This window comes from Hyposmocoma kahamanoa, unplaced genomic scaffold (genome assembly GCF_003589595.1).
Source record: "Hyposmocoma kahamanoa isolate Upper Pololo Valley unplaced genomic scaffold, ASM358959v1 102, whole genome shotgun sequence".
Taxonomy (NCBI): domain Eukaryota; kingdom Metazoa; phylum Arthropoda; class Insecta; order Lepidoptera; family Cosmopterigidae; genus Hyposmocoma; species Hyposmocoma kahamanoa.
Window position 1 is genome coordinate 6,060,188 of NW_020653337.1, and position 17,161 is coordinate 6,077,348.

At 36.1% G+C, this 17,161-nt stretch overlaps 1 protein-coding gene across 1 annotated transcript in view; it reads right to left on the reverse strand.

Annotated features, from left to right (window-relative positions):
* The window catches only part of LOC113235390, a 203,975-nt gene that overhangs the window by 58,957 nt on the left and 127,857 nt on the right, over positions 1–17,161 (reverse strand). The gene's annotated exons all lie outside the window — the stretch shown is intronic.

Below are 17,161 nucleotides of genomic sequence, written 5' to 3' on the forward strand. Positions count from 1 at the left end.
GGATTAGAACCCCACGACCGTTTGATTTAAACTTTCACTTAATCGTGTATAAACATATTTTACCTCGACGTTTCAGACGTGTTGCAACGTCCACAGTATCGAAGGGATTTCCCTTTCCGTACTAATTTTAAAATCAAATAACTCACGACCTCGTGAAAATATTTAAAAAAAAGATTATTGCCACAGTTAAGCCGATCCTATCGCAATAAAAATTAAATATGTTCATACAATTTTCTGAACATCGCTACCATAAAACGATATTTGGTTTCCCATGGTTGTATGGAGAAATGAAACTTTATGCTACCATTTCAAACGCAGTCAAAAAAGGTCAATAAAGTAAATCCGCAAAATAAACACAATCCACCCCTAATTCGTACGATCACATTGCGGGCACGATCGGCAAAACGAATCGATAATCCTTGCTTTACTTTTAAAAAATCCATCTAGTGCGTTTGATTAAAAAGTGTTATGTGGTAAAAATATTGATAAAACCTGCAAGCATTTTGCCGTTTCTATACCTCCAGTTCATTATATCATATCCATATTCATTTACTAATATTATGCTCCCCGAATTTTGTGAATAAAAACAATGTACAAAATTTGAAAAAAAAATAAAATAATAAAAGCAGAACTTACGTTGGCGTAGTGTTCACTGGAGGTATCGAAGTAGGCATTTTAAAGGTTAGTCCGAAGATTAAATCAACAACATTGGCTCGAACACCTCGAAAGGATGCCAGCTCATAAGGCGATGAAAAGTGCCAACATAGGACGTGAGACGACGGTTGGTTGGCCCAAATACGACGAAGAGACGAAGTGGAGAAAAACCTCCTTTCATTCAGAGAACTGGGAGAAGACCGCACGAGATTAAACGCGTTGGCGCCAACTCGTATCGGAGGGAAAGACCCTCTTCGGGTCGCTGAGTCAGCGAAGTGAGGAAGAAAGTAAAGGGTCTCTCTAATAGACCTAATTCGTAATGAAGTCACACATCTGAGAACTACAAGTAACCGATATAGGTCGCAAAATTAGTAAGCCGAAGTAGCAGTGGTCTAGTCATATCTGCAGGAGAGCTGATGACCTATAAAGCAGACTTGTTCTAGAGATGCAAACTAGGACCGTGCCCGAAGATATGCATTCCAATTCTGAAAATAAGAAGCAACTTGGAAGGTCGTATTTGAGCGACATAGAATGTCGGATTTCAGACGTAAAGGAGTATTTGAAACATGGAGTATTTGAAATCAGAAATGGAGACGAAATGTCATTTAATTTGTTTGAAAACTATTCTGCCAAATCATTGGCAGAATAGTTTTCTTTAATTTTTTAGATTGGCCAGCCCGAATTCGAAACAATTAACGGGTGTCGTCAATTGCTTCACTTCAAATCGACCTGTTTAACTTGAGTTTTGCTATAATGGACGAAAATTGAAAAATTGCATATTTAATATTTAATTACCGATGAAATGTGATTCCGTTTCTTTTGTAATTAGATGTTTTTCTCACACCACGGAATGGAACAACCCCCCAAAGTGAGAGATATAGCTTATCTTTATTACAATAAATACAGAATATTTTTGGAATATACGGAGACGTCACACGGGTCAGTTGTTGGCGTTGTACTATTTCAAGTATCTAATTTATGATTTCAGTGTAAACGAGAGTTAATATTTAAAAGTGATATAAGGCCCATTTGCCTGATGAGTTGCCAGGGATGGATGGCCTTTATTTCGTCTCTATTTCTGATTATATACTCGATGGTTTGAAAGAAATTTATTTCGACCAGTAATTATCTCGTGGCCATTTAGATTGCTATCCCAATAAAATCAATCTTATCAAGCGAACCATCGATTCATAATCCAAATTCGTCGTGGGTTTGCACTTTGTGCCATAAATTCACCAGTTGGGCGACAAGGTTTGTCATTATCTGATAATCGTGCCGTAAGCCGATTCTATTTCAGATAGATAGTAATGGATTTGATTGTGTTATTTTATGTCGTAGCTAAGTATTATAATTTTGATATTAAATTTTTCTGCATAATAGTGTTTTCCACTAAATGTACACCTTTTTGGACCTGTTTTATAGTCTTTAAAGATATTTAAAAAAAGATGCAATTAGTCGATACTATATCTCGGCTCAAATTAAAATTTTTCCCGTAATATACGGTTCATTTTGCGTGGGTCGAGCGGCAGGCACTGGCGTTATTTCAGAATGTATTTTTTATAAACTTAATTAAAGACATTTCAAAGGTGTTTATCGTATACTATACGTGTTCTATTTAGTTCAGTTGATATAAATAAAAAAAGGTATGTAAAGTACTATTGAATACAGCGGTTTTCTTATAAAATTTCGAAAATGTTTAGTATGTATTTTTTCCAAGGTGATTGATTCAACGCTTTCACTGAAATGCATTTCGGAATTTGCGGAATCGACCAAAACCATTTGAGGTTATATAGAACTTCAGTATCCACCGTGTTCGTATGCGACCGCATAATGTAACTAAAAGTGCCAAAATTACCCGCGTAAAAGATTATCGTTATTATTTCATCATTTTGACACTGATGACGAGCTCTGTGGTCCAGTGGTTTGTACACCAATGGTGTCGCAATCTCTAAGGTCCTCGGCCGGGTCAATGAAAACTAACTTTTCTACATATATTGTCTCATGTCTGGGTGTTTGTGGTAGCGTCGTTGTTTCCGATTTCCATAACACAAGTGCTTTCGTTACTTACTTTAGGATAAGAGCAACGTATGAGATAATGTCCGTGTCCGTGATAGAACAATAGAAAGTTTAACACCTCTGATTGGTAGGTTTTTTTAATAAATGAAGTATTTTTGTAATGAAACTATTTTTTTTGTAAAGTGCCCGAAACGTTGGTTTGTTAGAAAAAACAGATATATACGCGATTTAAATCCGGAAAAATTAAAAAGTTTCATTTCCTATGTATAAGAATCGTGAAAATCTAAGCACTCGATATATTTTTGTATTTTTTTTATATGATATATACCAAGTGATGAGACCAACAAACTGTGCGCAATGTATAAAACGCAAAGATCTGAGGGGTACTGCCACTGTGCCCGTCATCCTGACACGTAAGCTGAACAGTCCAATGTGCCTTATGCTAATTAAAAAGCAATTAAACAACTTACTAACTAATAAAATGTATTATATAGTGTTCGAATTTATAAATGATTAATAACATTATTGTGTTATAATCTTTGACGTTTCTATATTTATTTTGCTGTTCTTCAAATACTAGGTATTAATTATTTTGACATCTAAATTGTTTTCAATAAAATTAACCCAAATAACTATCACCTCGTTTAAATTACTGACTGATTTATGAAATCCATATGTGCACGCCGCCTTTGGTGCACGCCCATGTGATGTTATTAAAAAAAACAACGTTACACCCAGTTTAGTATGTTGAAGTGCATGTGAGTAAATGTAAAGTATACCTTCAATATGTTTGTATGCCTAGTGTTTGGCCGGACACAGTGAAACTATACTTATTTTGTTACATGTCAACTTCTATACAACTCAACCCGTGATCATGGAACGAACGAACCTTTTCGAAATATCTTAGACTTAAAAAAAGAAAGATTTTTTTCTTATGTATGTTACACGATAATTCGGCATTTGTGAACCGACTTTGGTGATTCTTTTTTTGTTGTAAAGACGATAACTCGGATGTGGTCACATTTAAATTTGAAGAAAATATTCCACATCTAAAGGTGGCAAACTAGGAGATGAATGACTTTTGAAGTCGGTTTTTTTAGTGCTCTATACTGAGAATATTATATGTCAACTTCTGTACAACTAACCCGTGACCACGGGGCGTGTATCCTTTTCGAAATATAAAAAAAATTACATGACGGTAAGAAACCTGATTTAAAACCGACTTCAAAAAGGAAAGTCACATGCGGTCATACGTCAAAAGTGGTTTTATCACATGAAATACTGCTGCCATCTTTGGCCGGGAGCTCCTGGATGCCAGCTTCGGCCCTTTGACGCGGTTCAAGACGTGCTATAAGAGTTGTTGACGACCTGTGCTTATTGACGATATTGAACCACTGCCTTCGAGGAGAGACTTTACCTCCCTATGTCTGTTCTATCGCCTATAAAATGGCCAGTGTTCTGAAGAACTGTTTGACATGCCAACAGCAACATTTTATCATCGTACCGCTCGCCACCGACAGGGAGCCCTTCCTCACACGTCGGAACCGAGTCGATCTCGTACTGTCCGGTTTCAGAGGAATTTTCTCCCACGTACAATTAGGTCGTGGAATGAACTCCCCATCAGGGTTTCTTGAAGGAATACAGTACGGAGTCCTTTAAAGGTGTTTGAAAAAGGTCCTAAAGGGTTGTCAATGCGCTCGTAACGCCTCTGGTGTTGCAAGTGTTTATAGGCAATGGCGACTGCTTTCCATCAGACGGGCCGTATGCTTGTTTGCTGCTTACTTAATATTAAAAAAAATACACTAAAGTCTTAAAATTATTAAGTTAAAAAGTTGTACTTTTGCAGATGTGGCCTTATTACCCTAACCACCACCAACCACAAGGACCAAATTATAATTCCTAGTAGTGTATTTATAAACAACAGTCACCTATCATGGATCGGGTATCGGGTCCCCCACAGGTTCGGGGCCATCTACATTTTAAGTCGTGGAGACAGATATTACATTACATATCATAACATATATGTGATTAATGTACTATTACATCTTCTTTGACATTTTTTTTTATTTTGTAGTATTTTGACTTTTACAACTGTTGCGTCTAGATATACTCTGTTAGCAATATGTTTGTACAATAATTGAATAAATGAATTATGAATTATGAATTATGAATTATATCGGACCGTCATCTTTTAATATTGTAGCATTCGATGATACATGTTCTCATTTTTTAAGTATATAACTCTATTTTGGAATAAACATTTAGTGTATAGCTAAACAACTAGACCACAACATGGCAATAGTGGCCATTGCTAATAATAATTTCACGCATTGCGGAGGTTGGGTCCATTACCATTTACCCCATAAATTGGCAGTTTGGGGTGTGATCATAGCCGGGTGTTATTAACGGCATAATTCTCGTAATACTTCGAAAACGAATGGTGGTAAATTTCACTTTGACGTACAGTACCTACGTTATTTTGTTGTATAAAACTAATACCAGAGTAAATTTGGTTCTTTTGCCTTTTTTCTCTTTCTTTTTCTACTGCCATCCACCCAATTCTGAGTATAGGTCTCTTCGAATGCAGACCACTGTTTCTGATCTTGTTCCTTTCGAATCCAATTTTTTCCCGCCACTTTCACAAGGTCATCCAGTCCATAGGTTGCCTGTCTACTTCTCTGTACCCTTCTCTGGGTCTCCACTCAAGCACCGTTCTGCCCTATCTGTGGTCTAGCTTATGCAAATTTTCTTAAAAAAAAAAATCTTTGAAATCTCAATGCTCAATGCACTAGTAACTATATGAGATAATCAATTATCAAATTCTTCTATTTACGAAGTTAAAACTCAGTTTCAAAGACCACTTTAAGACTAGACTTCGTACGGTAATACATAGATATCGTTGGCTTCTGATCCATGATAGTGACCCGCTTAGTTCTTTCTCTGTCTATGATACTTGAAATAAACATTTTCAGTGATAACTGTGTACAAACAAATGTTTATTTACAAAGAGCAACCATTAGACTTTCTTAATAATTCTTCACATGGGAATCTTACGAATGAGTGAATGAGAATCAGAGATTTTAAGTGTGATTTGTGAATCGCTCATGAAACCAAATACTGTCGTAACTCAAAACTGTTGAAATTGAGAAAATACAATTTGAAAAATAAAAAAGCACTGAACTTATTGCGAATAATGTGATTCAAAAATTGCTTTGAATTTCTAAAAAAAACAGAACAAAAATTCAGTTTTCTGTGTTCCTTCCAAATGTTGTCAATCTCCTTTTTCTTTAACGAAAATATTGTTGAATTTAAAGGAAATACTTTGGATTATCATAAAACCGACATTATTCTATATTGAACCACTAGTAATACAAAAGTCCATCTTCCCCAAAAATATGAGAAAAAAATAGCACACGCCAATAATTTCGCTGGTTAACAGACGAGAAAAATGAGAATCCCTAAAATTGCCGTAAAATATAATAAGGGCTGATATTGCCCGATATGAGGAGCCCTTGGTCTTTGTGCATTGTACCGGTTTGTTAGTAATGATTTCCCTTTTTTATACGAACACGTGGTCTTTGTGTTTTTTTTTGGGTATAAATTGATTTTTGGGTACTCTGATGTAGTGCAGTTTCGTAACGTACTCTTTTTATCTGTTGTTAATATTCCATGGACTGATTGTATACCAAAATAGACGTATATTAGAAATGAAACTATTTTTCTAGTATATAAATTCATTGTTCCAGGATCTAAAACGTATACATTTGTCAAAATCAAAGTCAAATAATGATTTGTTCCATAGGTAAAATTTTACACTTGAAAACGTCACTTTTTATGCTGCTGCTCGTTCACTGTGCTGACTTCCCTGAGAAGAACAAGCAAGAAACTCAAGGGATCGCTCTTTTCAAATAAACTTAAATGCTATGGGATAGACTTTGAATCATATTTGTGTGGAATCTAGACTCATATCGTCTTTCCATACAACTTTATCTAACACGTAGTCTTCAATTTTGTAATGACTTTTCATTTAAAATACTTTTCACGTATCTTTTAAACTTAGGAAATATTATCATAATATATGCTCCGGAATCTTATTGTAACAACGTATATAGTTCCCCCTAAAAGAGTCGTTTACCTTGGGTAAACGAAATTGTGGTACCATGAGTTTGGAATTTAGACTTTAGTCAACATACCAAAGTTACGTTTGATTGAAAAAACAAATGTAGGCGATTTGGATCCCAAAAAAAAACGGTTTCATTTCCAGTGTGTAATAATCACAAAAACCCAAGAACTCGATATGAAAACAAATAAATGTGGGATTGCTACATCTGAACGCATGTATTAATATGATTTAGGCGTGAACGCACCTTGACCCGGGAGTGAAAGGGAAGGAGTGTGCAAGAGAGTGGGATGGTTCGAAATTATAGAATAGAAGACGAGCGCGATTGATTTTGTATTTTGTTAGGAGATGGACGACTCACGATGAAGGAGCAAGATTAAACTGTTTCAGACCTTATTTATCCCTTTTCTTTGACCACTTACATTTTATTTTGCTTTTAATTTTTATTTATTTTATTTAAATGGTGCCCGCGACTGACAGCGTCTGTGTAGAATGAGCACATCGAGGAGCCTGCTGTACTATAACTATTAATTTTCATATTTGTGCTTCATAAAAACTTTCACAGATAATAAAAAATATGCCTATGATCTTTGTCTAGGTCCCATCTATCTCTGTACCAAAATTTATCAAAATTAATTCATGGGTTTAAGCGTGAAAATATGACAGAGTTACTGTCGCGTTTATAATATTAGTTTGGATTAGGTAACTACTACGAAATATAGCCTAGATCACTTATAAAGGTACGAAGTGAGAGATCCAAAATATGGATTGTCGACTACTTCAATACGTTATAAATAACTGTTTGTTTGATTATATCCGAAACGACTCAGTTTATCGGATATATCAGTAAACCGTATCGTGCCATTCGTGGTTAAAATAGCTATCGTTCGCACATTGTTGTTATTGAACCGGGCGTAAAATGAAATGGCTTATAACGAACGGAGAATTTCATCCCACAAAACATGGTGGGTTACTGCAGTGTAGCAAACATCAGATGCCGAACTGAAAACATACTGGACTACTTCTATTGCTTTTCCTCTGTTTTGTGTCCGATTAATGGCAGTAACAATATTAGTGCAGAAAAAATCAGAATGGAGCTCGGAAAATTTATAGAACCGCTTCTGATTTATAATTACCATCCGGACGTAAGGCATACTTTAGTAATGTAAGTACATGTAATAATAATATCTTAAAGTGCCATACAACCACACCAAATAGCTGGTCGCAAACTAGGAATCAAACTGGGAACCTCCTCATCCCTGCCGATGTCGCCTTCAGTGATTGTCAATTCGTCTTTCAAAGTCTTATTTATGGCCAGTCTTCTTTTTTCGTAATAGCCTTTGTCTACCAGTAGACCATATCGTCGATGTTTGGAGAAAGGGTAGTTTGGTTGTAATTAAGTTTAAATTTTAAAGAAGACGTAAATATTTTAAAACAATCGTGAAAACCTAAAACATACCTACCATCCTCTGAAATTTTTTTCCAAATATCACTTACGACCTTTCGACAAAACGCGGACATATTGTCCCATTAGTACAAACGAATGTAATTTGCATTTTTGAGACAAAAACGTTATTAAAGTTGCAAGATGCAAAATTTTTATAGGAAATGGAACTAATTTTTCAGATCTAAATCGTGTATATTTGTTTTTCAAACAAAATAACGTTTCGGACTCTACAGATCCCACTGTTGCGTCAATTTATTAGATAAAAAGTAAAACAAATTGTGACAATGGCCTTGTCAAATCAAGTTATAAAATCACGTCTCAAAGATCTTTGAAATGCTGACCTACTTAATTCTGTAAGCCATATGTCGTTTTCCCGGACACAGGATATTGCCATTAGACGGCATCGCCCCGATTTATTATGGTAAGTCGGGGGTTTCGTTTTGGCTCCAGATAAGTATCTTTAAATAAATAATTCCTTTTTTAAAACATTCAATAACAGCACATAACATTTGCAGCAATAATAGATGACCGTCAACCGACTGAACAACAGACGACAAATTCTTGGTAATATGGAACCTGTAAAAAACCCGTATGACCGCACATAGGTGTGTGTTCGACATAAAAATGTGGAAGCGTAACGCTTCGTGCGAATCATTGGAATATCCACAACATAAAGGTGAAACCCCATCCTCTGCCTAGTCCCCCTAGGTGATGGAAAGAGAAAGCGGAATTAAATCGTGCAGTTCCATCGCACACCCTCCGTGATAAATCCTGTAGAATACCGATAAGCAGGCAACTTTATGAAGGTGTTCAAGGCTCTGCAACTTCACCTCTATAATTCCGAGTCACCTATAAACGTCTTGCTACGCTTTTTGACTGAATCCAAAGTAGCCAGTTGGTATCTAGCAGAACCATCCCATAGGTTGCTGCAGTACTCCATTCATGACCGGATTTGTGCTTGGTACAGCTGAAGCAACTGTCCTGGTGTGAAGTAACGTCACACCTTGGAAAGGATGCCAAGTTTGCTGACTGCGTTTTTAACCATAGATTCAATGTATCTGCCGGTGTTCAAACTGGGCGATAGGTCCATTCCAAGTAGCTAGAGACGGTCGGCTATCGGTATGGATATATCAGTCAGTGGTAGGTCAAATTTGACAGGATTGGCATCATCCTAATTGGAGATTACATTTAAAGCGATGCCACTCTGGCACTGCTGATATTGATTTCGAACGATAAAGATTTCAACGCACCGAGAGCTGCACCAGCAATGCGGTGTCGCAACGTAACGCCCGCAGTACCCCTCTCCGCTTCGTCTGCTAGCCCCTTCTCCGATGCCTATGCATTCCGTCGTCGCGCGCCATTTTAACGCACCACGCAACGACACCGCCCAAGCGTCGCAACGCCGATGCATCACATCGTGTGTCAAATCCAAATAACTTACTATTCACTGACCCTTGCATTGATTTAGATCCAAAAAAATTGTTTTATTTCCAATGGCGAAAACCGAAGAACTCATGTTCTGTGTTGTGACGCCAACAATAATACATTTTCCGTGAAAATTCTAAGTAATGGACGTACCATTAGCCTTGTGAGGGATATAATATATATGATTACTGTCTGATAGAGTGAATCGCTGCATGTACATAAAAATGTCCCCATTGATGTCGATTTTCTATAAAAGAAATGGGTCCGACATCATTTCCTCTATAAAATATCTCATAATAGTTGACTATTCGCTGACCGACGCCCATTAGCATTTTATCGCTTTAGTACACTTGCCTTTATGAGAGCAATACTATATTACATCAATATAAATTAAATAACATTATAAACATGATCGAAACTTTCTTGGCATCCACTCGAATTTTCAAAAACTCGAGTATTCCTCAACCAATATAAATTAAATTTGAAACTAGCATAAACAATACAATTCTAAAGGTCACGATGAAGCCAAAATTAGGATTTTCGATCTGTGACCTAAGATAGTGGAGATTTCAACCTTCATTTCGTTTTCGTTCACGGTAAGTTCATTGAATTAATAGTACTTATAAAAGTTAAATTTGAATATTGGGAAAATAAAGAGAAATAAGAAAGACAGATCCGCGTCTGTAGGGAATCGACATTCCGTCAAGTAATTTACTTTACCAGCAAAATATACAATTTTAAAAGAAATTTTTAAAAGTTCTTAATACACTATTATAGAACTTTTTACTAAATAAAAACTTTATTCCCAGGGAAATAAAAACTTTATTCCTGCTGAGGACTTTAAAAAAAGACGAAATTAAAAGCCACTGTGATGTCAAAACAAAACCAAAAATAAAAGTTAAATAGTGATAACAGATTTTTAAACAGCCATTTTCGAAACATGAATTTCAAAAAGAGGTTCCACAGTTTTATTTATTTTATTTTTATTTTTTATATTTTATTTATGGCACAATGTACAGACATCAGATACAGAAAGTGAGGAAAATAAAAACACTTAAAAATTAACACAATAGGCATATGTATCTGTGCCCAATTATTACTGTGCTCAACATTCATTTTAAAACATTTAGATATACTTAAACAGACACTAAATCAATCATAAAAAAAAATCGAGAGAAATAAAAAAATAGAGAGAATGAGAATATGCTATTCACTTTACATTAATGCTAGCAGTGACCTCTTAAATGCTGGGACACTGCAGTTAAAGATATCACAATTAGTACATATTTCATTATAATACCCACATAGAGGATTATTGTGTGATACATTGTTTTTTGAAATGGGTATACTGAATAGTCGTTGATTACGCACAGACCGAGTCGGCACCCTGAACAGTAGCTTTAACTTGATAACAATTTTAATTATAACCTCCTTACCCTTCTTAGTCCAAATTTTGTTCGTTTCAGATTGCACTTGTAATACTAATTTTATGTTGTAAATTATACTTTGATTTCGTTTGAAATCAATCGCACGTGGCGTCGTAAGTATCTGATGTCGTAAACCATTAACTGCACCCCAGATTTCAGAGGCATTTCGACATTTTTGGGGTAAAATATGTCAATGGATTGGCAACTAAAAGCGACCAGCTTTTCTTCACCTACCCCACTCTTGAAATTTACAAATAAATGTTAGAAATGTAGAGCTCTGGTTAGTTTGGACCTTAAACATAATGGAGTAAGACACGTGGGAATCCCAGAAGGGAGCTATATGCCACAATAATACTTTTACAACCACGATACGGTCACAAAATTGTCACTATCTATTACCTGAATTTACTACCAAAATTGGAAGTAAATTTAAACTCTATGGTGTTACAATTAATGCTGAACAAAGCAGGAGAGAGGTAATTTTACTTTGTAATGATGAGTGAACATTTTGCAATGTAACAAAATGGTTATTGACAGAATTGTTCACTGGTAATTTGACGCCATTATCAATTAATTACAACTGTTTGTCCAAAGGGACGAAGGGAGATTCTATTTACTTTGTAACTGCTACTATATCCTGTAGTTACGTTTAATGTCGTCCGTACAACCACTTTGTTAAAAACTTTAAATCCCAATTGCAAATAACTATGATATGTAGACCACATAATAGTTAAAGTCCTTGGCGCAGTTAAATCCAGTTCTGAGTTAGGGTAGTGAGTAGTATAGGTGACGAATCGAATGTAGGATTTAATAATCAGCGCACAGACAAATTCGAAGTCTATTGTAAACAATAACGTCTTTTGTTGATTTTTCTAAATTGTCTTTTTAGTATTTTAGTTTCGTTCTTTCTGAAGATTAGTTTTTATTGAATTTTAGACTTTATGGCATTGACAGAAATAAACAATACAAAGACATACGAGTTTAGGTACAGTATCCCTCTTAACAATGTACACCCTTAAAGGATTTTACTAGCGATTGAGATCCCTGTGAAAGAGTTTCTCCAGGGAAGTACTACCACCTATTTTAGCGCCAAGCAGCAATATGAGCATTGTTGTGTTTCGGTTTTGAAGGGTAGGGGCACTGATGACTTTAGGCGACTTCGTTAGCCCAACGGCTTATATTGTGAGCGCTGGATGAGAACTTCCCGGGTTCGATTCCCGGTAGGACCAAATTGGAAAATGAACTTTTCTAAATTGGTCCTGGTCTGGGTGTTTGCTCTGGTACTTATAGTACAGGGAATTCTCATGTTTGAGACCACGTAATTGGTGTGGTTGCTTGGCACATTATTATTATTACAATATTATTATGGGACTCTCTCAACTTATGTCCCAGGGTGACGATCGCAGTGGTGACGCTGCAACTGCTATGGACAGGCGTGTCGCTTAACACCAGGTGAACTTGTTCGTCCCGTCACTTGCTATCATAAAAAAGGAACATCAAAAAAAGGTTGAATATACTACAACATTTAATTTGAAAATTGTTATCATAACTGAACCTCTTTTTGGCGTTCCTATAAATATGTCCAAGAGTATGTTAGGTGGCCACATTGACCAGTCTTTTTAAATAAAACAGCCGTTGAAGGTTTCGCTGTTTATTGAGGAGAGCAAGCAGACAATCCAATTGGCACGTTAATGCATCAGAAAATAACTTTATTGCACAAAATAGACGAGAGTCAAGGCAAGGGAAAGTTTTTGTGTAACTGGAAAGGTATATCGACGACGCGTTTTGTTGGTGTACGGTCTCTAAATGACGTTTTTGTTTTGGCACGGCTTATCACACTATCTTACAAAGTCACTAATTATATTGACGACCTCGGTGGCCCAACGGCTTGCACTGTGGGCACTGGATAAAGAGGTCCCGGGTTCGATATCCGGTAGGACCAATATGGGAAATGAACTTTTCTAGACTGGGTGTTCAAGGGAAGTGCCCCAGAGTGAATTCCGTTGTTCTGGTACTAATTGAAGTTCAGGAATTCCCAAGTTTAAGACTAGGTAATTGGAGTGGTTGTCTGGCACATATATATATCTCTCTAAACTTCAAGGCATACATATAGAGTAGACAATACCCCCTCTACAATCTCGAAATTATTAAAAATAATAACGATTAATATAGAGTACTAAAAAACCGACCTCAAAAGTTCGTGGAATTACATCTATTCGTCAACTTTAATAGAAATCGGTACAGGAAAGTGCCCGAAATGGGATACATCCCTAGTTTGCCACCCTTGGTGGTGGAATATTTTCTTCAAATTTAAATTGGACCAATCCTCAGCATTGGTCCAATTGGCACTCTTTTTCCAACAAAAACGAATCGTCAAAATCGGTTCACAAATTTCGAAGTTATCGCGTAAAATACATACAAAAAAAATACAATCGAATTGGAACCTCCTCCTCCTTTTTTCAAGTCGGTTAAAAAACAAAAATCAAAATAAAATAGTTATATCTTCACTTACAAGTTTTCTTTTCTTAGTTACACAACTTTTCTTTGTTAGTTACTCCTCAAAAATAGATACAACAACATAATATACAATAATTCCGGGTTTTCAGAGGGAGGTATATGTTAGGCGTGATGTTTATGTTAAGATGCTTTGCCTATTTCGGTCTCTGCTCATAACATATTTATATGTAAAAACATGTTGTACAGAAGTTGATAGTAACAAAATATTTCGGACCCTTGGTATAAAAATTATATAATAAAGTCAGAAATGTCATCATACGTTAAAATAATACTAACTACATGAAACAAATAACGTATATATGAAATTTTATAGCTCTCCTATTTGAAATAGAATCCTATTTGAAATACCTATTTGAAGTTATGTCAATAGTACATTATTGCTGAGGCCGGGAAGTAAGGGATTGCCGGACGAGTATAAGTTACAAGAACGAGCGTCAGCGAGGCCTTGTATTAATACGTGTCAAGCAATCCCCGTTCCCGCCGAGGCATAATAATAGAATTTTTTTTAACAAACAATGGGAGGAAATTATTATTTAATAAAAGACTAAAGAGAGGAAGATGTTTAATAGAAAAAGTAAAAAGACGAAAAAACAAAGAAATTCCACAACACTTTAGTTTAAATGTATGTATCGCCATTTTCTTTTTTTTTTAAGAACGCGGTACATATACGCATTTTTAATTCTCTCAATTGAATGCGCGCTCTCTGCTTTTGTCATTTTGTAGACGTGGCCTTGTTACACCAAAAGTGCGATTTGTAGTTTCGTCCAAACCTAAGGCGTATTAACGTATTAAATGCGTATTCTCCACTTAGTAATATACACTAAAAATAAATAATCTCAGTACAGAGTACTAAAAAAAACGACCTCAAAAGTACATGGAATTACGTCTATTTGCTAAGTTTTATTGAAATATCCTCTAATTCGCCACTATACAGGACTTGACACTGGAGATAATAAAAATCGGTTCTCACTACTCAAAGTATATTGAGAGAAAATTGCCTTGAATTGGAGAAATAGCAAAATCAACCATTAAAGTAATTGCTTTTAGAAGCAATTACTTTAATGGTTGATTTTGCTATTTAAATTAATGTTAGGCGCTATTTATGAAAATGAATCTTCATACGTGAACAGCCACCCTTCGAGGTGGATGATTTTCTTCAAAGTGAAACGGGACCACTATGGAAGTACCCCCTTTCCAACAAAAAAAGAATCATGAAAATCGGTTCACAAATACCGGAGTTATCGTGTACCTAACATATATATGTACATACAAAAAAAAACATACAGTCGAATTGAGAACCTCCTCCTTTTTTGAAGTCGGTTAAAACATAACAAAAATTGAAGCCTTCTTAAAAAAAAATAAACGTAATGACAGAGTTTTAGGTTAACATTAATAAATGTACTGAGATCGTTTTTGACAACTGTTTTAACGCGTTCATCGCCGTCGTGGTCAAAATGACCAACACTCCACCTACCTATTGGGCCCTGGGGAGTAAAAATAACAGGCACGCCACACCTAACTTTACGATGTCCGCCAACAAACTTTAGTCAAATTAAAAAAAGTCAAATTTAAAAAAAATATAAAAAGATCTTATTTTAAAATGTATTTCAAATTTAGAAACTACAAAAAAGGTTAATGTGACATGTCAATCTTTTTTCTTTTTTTTTATAACATCAAGTGACGGGACGAACATGTCGTGCGCCTGATGGTAAGCAACACGCCTGTCCATAACAGTTACAGTGCCACTCAGACTTTAAATTGCAAAGATTTGACTGGCAGTACCACTGCGCCCGTCACCCTGAGACATAAGGTGACAAGTCCCATGTGTCTGTAATTTCACCAGCGCCCTTACCCTTCAAAACTGGAACACAGTTATGCTGACAATACTGCTTGGCGGCAGAAATAGGTAAGGTAGCAGTCCTACCCTGGACGAATTCTTTTACAAGGAGCTCTACTGCTACTAACAGACTAATCTAAAATAACAGACGTATGTCAGTTTTAGGTATATACATCGATCGAACATTACATGTACGTACTCTGCCCAGGATTGTGGCCTAAACAGAATAATTATTACGTTTAGGCCACGCCTGTCGTTGTTGAAATTTCCGGCACTAAGAAAAATCCCAAAATAGAGGCGAATAACGAAATATCGCCAATATAATTTTTTGACCAATGTTTAAAATTCTAGAACGTGTTAATTATAATTTTTTGTAAATTTTACCTGTTTTCATACGAAGCATAACTTTAGAATAATGGGCAGCTTCCCACAAATTTAGTAGTGTTCCCGCGGGACTCGTACGAGTACCGCACGCGTTTTGATAATTAACCGGACACGTGCCGGATCGAGTGGTAAACCGGTGACCTCGACTCTATGTAGAGTTTCATTACAGGTTTTACAATTTTACTATTTCTTCTCCTATTCCATATTTAGTAACAGTAGAACTCCTTGTGAAAGAGATAGTCCAGGAAAATACTGCCACCTTACCTATTTCTGCCGCCAAACTGTAATGTGAGCATTACTGCGTTCCGGTTTTCAAGGGTAAGTGTGCTGGTGAAATCACAGGCACAAGAGACGTGTTAAATTACGTCTCAGAGCGACGGGTGCAATGCAGTGCAGTCAAAAAGTTTTTATCCTAAGCATAAAAAGTTTTCGACTAATTTCGTTAGTCAAGTCAAAGCAAATACATCTTTATTTCCTAGTAAGCAAATTACACTTCAAATTGTGATACCGATTAAACTCTACTGCTCATTCGTAAGGCAGATTCCCCTGAGAAGAATGAGCTAGAAATTCTAGGGGTTTCTCATTCTAAATATACATTTCAATATATTTATCATTACAATATTTAAAGAATTTTTTTATAAGAAGATTTGAAGTTATTTAAACATCTTAGCACGAGACTACCTACCCCTGTAGGGCTAGCACGACAGTGTGTGACTAGTGCGAGATACTGCTATTATCGCATAGAGATCCCGCATTTTATGTCGCTCTCGTGCAAGTCGCGCCCTGCCGTGCTAGCTCTCCTGTATTAGCTAAACGGGTCACTACCACGGATTTTTGTAATATTTTTTTATCGAACAAGTCGTGCGCCTGATGGTAAGTTACACGCCTGTCCATAACAGTTGCAGTGCCTCTCAGCTCTTTAAATCGCAAAGATCTGTGGCGCACCGCCACTGCGCCCGACACCCTAAGACGTAAATTGACAAGTCCCATGTGCCTATAATTTCATCCAAGTACGCAGAAGCTGTATAATAAGCTTTAGTATAAAGTTTTTGTTTTACTATAGTTTTAAACCTCCTAAATGGCAAATATTGAATATAAATCGGAGTCTTATTATAGAAGAGTACACAATGCCCCTTAAATGCATTTGAGATTTTATGAAGTCGACTGTCAAGAAAAGGTAGTTTATTTTTATTCCTCGTATTAATGTCATGCCTGTCACTATATTTCATAAATAATAATAATAATAATAATAACGCACACACTCAACATAGCCCCGCACTAGGGAAACCCTGTGTCGCGGGTGCCATGGACACACCCATAGACAACCACAAATT